Genomic DNA, 4,337 nt, shown 5'->3' with positions numbered 1-4,337 from the left:
GAAAAATATTGGAATAAGGTTCCTGCACTAAACCTAAATAGCAGGTAAACCATTCTGTATGTCTTAAATTTATTGTAAAACTGGCCTTGGTAATTTTTTGGTTCTAATGTTTTCCAATAAAAATCCTGAAAAAACAATTGTGTGAGGGTTTTTTCTTTCTTGTTAGCAGGAATTCAAAATGCATCTCACTGTCATCTTGTAATCCTTTTTATTCCTGCTAGTACTGTAGCACAAGAAGAGTAGTTAATCTACAGTACAAGATAAAAACTTCACATAACAAACAGTGATACCACTTTCATGTTTCTCTACATGCAGTACCTAGTAAAGAAAATAACCTTGTATCATTTAATTAAGATACTGTTGTGATTTCAATTTTATACTTTTCAATGGCTTCATTGTGCTAGAAGTGCTTGGACTTATAAAATCCCTTCTACTTTTAAAAGGGTCCAAAATCTGTACAACTTCTTCCCGCTTGCTGCTGTGTTCTAAGCAAGGATGTGTTGTACCATCATCAACTCACAGCATCTTGTAGGACTGCCCAGCAGCCCTTGCTGTTGACGGTTGCTCTTGCAAGGTGGGAAGGTGGTGTTAGGGTTTTGGAGTGCTTCTGCTGGGAGAAGAGGAGGCCATTTCATCATCTGTCATATGAATCACATGCCTGCTGAACGGCTGCTTTGAAAAGGTAGCTGCAAGTGTAACTGGCAGGTGCATCTTTGAGTCTTGGTGATGTTTATATGCAAAAAAAAAAAAGAAAAAGAAAAAAAACTTGAAAGATTGTTGTGGCTTACTCTGTGGAATTGGAGCAGTCATTCTGACTGAATCCTGCCAGTTGTACATGGTCCAAGATGCAGTCAGTTTTCTTTTGGTGCCTAGTTACACTGAAAAGTGAAGGCCGTGGTAACACCTCTGCATACTAATACTAACTGCCAAAACACGAGGAGGACAAACAGAGTGGGGAGTGCGTTTTCTCTACATTTGGAAGGAAAGGCTCAGAGTAGTGGGAGGTTAGGTCTGGTGTGCTACCTGTGAGTAACCCGGGTAATTTTTTTTTAGTGTTTTGTTTGTTTCTCTCCTGGCACCTCAGTGCTGACCATCTAGAATAGAATGCATCTAATCATTGCCAAGTGGAGCTTTTTGTAATTCTTTTTTTCCTGAATTCCAAAAATTGATTGCGCTGCAATTTTTTTTTTTTTTTTTTGAGCAAGGATAGATTGTTCATTTTTTATTTAGAACATCTGCAAAAAGGTACCATTATATGAAGGAATGGAGTCTTGTTGCTTTTTCCTATTGGAACGTCATATGCATTTATATAGATATTCTTTAAACAGTAGATTAGACAGTGAAAATCCTTGGGTCCTCAGAATGCTATTTTTGCTTGGTAGCTGCTAATGTTTTGAGGCAGTTCATTTTTTTTTAACCTTAGTTCTTTCTGTCTTGTGTTGTTTTTTAAAAAAATGTTGATCTTAATTACGGTTGGTTGGGCAGGGAAGTTTCTTTATCTTAAACTGTCAGGTTCTCTGTCAGCTTGGCTGTAATGATAAGTTACAGAGTATTGAAAGGAGGTTCATATAGTCTGTAGGCACATAATTCCTCAAAAAAACCCTTATTATGTGAGTAAAATGCTACTATATTATGCAACCCTATAATTTGCACTGTTTCCTGGTATACTGGGATGTTTCTACACAAGATAAAACATAAGCCCTAGAATGTAAAGTAGCTCGTAATGACTGTTATTCTGTTGGTTTCATGCAGTGTAAATCAGCCTCTTTTTCAAACATGAGCATTTTAAATACTGTGCACTTAAAGGAAAAAGTACTGTGAGTTTGGCCAAGGAAGTCTGACTTGCCCTGCTAGAAAGTAACAAGAGGGATGATAGAAAGTGGACAAAGAGTCAAGGATGAGTCTTATGCAACTGTAAAAGCTTTTTATAGATACTCTCCAGGCCCAGTCTGTCTAATAAAGTATACAGTAAGCCTTCTACTACCACAAAATTATCAAAACAAGTAGGTAAAAAACCTCTCAAGCTACCATGTGACTGGTCACCTTTGCTGGTGTTTTTGCCTCCCCCCGCAGTTAATTAATCAGTTTCCTGCTTTTTTCCTGGTCTATTCAGGTTCCTGCACTGCAGTATTGCAGTGTTCCTGAAGTCCTGGCTGACTTAAAAGGCCTGCTTCCTTATCTTCTAATGCTTGTATGAGAAAAAGAGGAAACAGGACATTAATCCCCCTCTTACCAGTGACTTAGGTAGGGCCTCTGTACTTTCATATCACTCTAACCTCTGCTTAACTTCTGAGTTTGGGAAACCAAATCAAAGATGTGAAAGCTGTTTTGAACAGGTAGTGTGACCGATACTCCTGTTTTGGGGAATGCAGATGTAAACATATACAGACAGTGACTTTTCTTCCCCATCAGGATTATTCACTAAGAATGCTTTCCTCCCTTTTAAATAAATTTGTCACTGCAATATGCAATTGGTATGTCCTTGACTTGCAAATTTATTGCATGAGGAAAAAATTGAGTTCCGAGTTGCAAAGAAAAATGCTTCTAAGAGTTCGAAGATTTGCTTTCATTTTAATCCTTCTACTTTATTTTTTTCTTCCTCTTGGTATAAATTTAAAATGAAGAAAGAATACGCACATCACTCTTTGTACAAAAAGTGCTTGGAAGAAATAGTAATTTTTTTCTATATATGAAAAGAGAAATTCCTCCCTTATTACCATGTTTGGAGCTTAAGTGTGCAGTTACAGAAATGTGCATGAAAATATCTATGTGGTTTGCTTATCATAGCATAACAATTGCGGTGGATGTTTTAATTTCAAGCCTTTCCCACAAAAGGTCATTAATTTCCAAATATCTAGAACAAAGCAGCAAGCACCTGGGGGGTTTCTTTGAGGTAGGCCTGGGCTTCCACCAGGTGATATGATCTCATCGCACCTGACCAGAGGACACTCTGCCTGGGAGGGAGGCATCCACCAGCATCTTCTGCCAGTCGGGTTGGTTGAAGTGCTTGGTGTTACAGGAGATGGCTTCTGTTCTTTTGAGCTGCTACTGTTCCCACCATTCCAGAATAATCCTAAAAACTGCCTGAAGAAGCGTGGGCTATGATGGGAGTTTGTGGGGATTTTGGGGGGGTGGGTGTGGGTGGGGGGGGTTTATTCTGATGAAGGAGTAAAACTGCATACAATCTCACGTTAAAGCAGAGAATAATGTTACCCCGAACAGAACCTATTTTGCTGCTGCAGAGCACTGGAAGTTTGGTTACTTGTGATGCTACTTTAAAAATATTTCACTAGCTTTATAAAAGCCTATTTAGTAATTTGCTTTGTTCATTAAAGAGATGTTGGAATTTTTTTTAAAGATCTTTTATAAGCAATGGAGTAAAACAGGGGCAAGAGTCTGTATGCAAGAAATGGGAGAAGAAAGGGTGTATTAGGGTGTAACCAAGGAGAATTATGGGAGCAGGAGAAGATTGCAAGGAGGGAAAAGGGTGATGCATTTCATGCTTTGGTGGCTTTCCTTGCTCTGTGACCATAGCAGTTCTGGGATGACACAGGGGCAGAAGTGGGAGTGTAGCCTCCTAACGAACCCATCATGCCTGGTACGGGTGCATGTGTGATGACTACAGGATGACTTCTGGGAGATCTTTGGCAGAAAGTAGAAAGGTAGAGGAGATGTGGTGTGCTAGCGAAGTTACCAGTCTGTTGCCACGCTTAAATGATGGGCAGTTCCCTCGCTGCTTGGACCTGGGCGTGTTCTCATATACCCCTTGAACGTGTTCCCTGGGCTGGCAATGCTGCTTCGCTTCAGCGACGTGTCTTCACCCGCCTGCAGTATTTTGAGACCTTCGTTGTGTTGCACAAGTATGGGAAAGGCCTATAGAAACGGCATGTCCAGGAAGCGGTACCTGAGAGCTTAAACCGGCTTTACCTGGGCGTGCCTAAGGGAGAGCAGCGGCCGCGCTGCCTTGCGTCTGCCCTCTTCGCCTCCCTTTGCTTTCAGCCGAAATAGACTTGATAGTAAATAAATAAATAACCACTGGTTCAGATGACGTTTCCCAAGCTCTGAAGTAGCTGGGGGGCGGTCTGTATTCTGGTTTGTAGCAGCAGCGAGGGGCGCCGGGTTGCTTCGTCCGTGTGTGTGTGGGGGGGTGCCTGTGGGTGACTGCCCGCCCGCTCGGCCACCTAAGGGAAGGTCGGGTTTGGTTGGGTTTTTTTTTTCCCTTACTTTCTAATTAGCGCAAGGTCGGGAGGGGGGGACGTTACGAACAAAGGTGCTGAACTGCAACAAACAACAAAGTTTTCTAACAAACAGGGCGCGCTCGCGGGGCCGCCGCAGCT

Source organism: Athene cunicularia (genome assembly GCF_003259725.1).
Source record: "Athene cunicularia isolate RWA chromosome 4 unlocalized genomic scaffold, athCun1 chr4_part2, whole genome shotgun sequence".
Taxonomy (NCBI): domain Eukaryota; kingdom Metazoa; phylum Chordata; class Aves; order Strigiformes; family Strigidae; genus Athene; species Athene cunicularia.
This window is presented reverse-complemented; position numbering follows the sequence as displayed.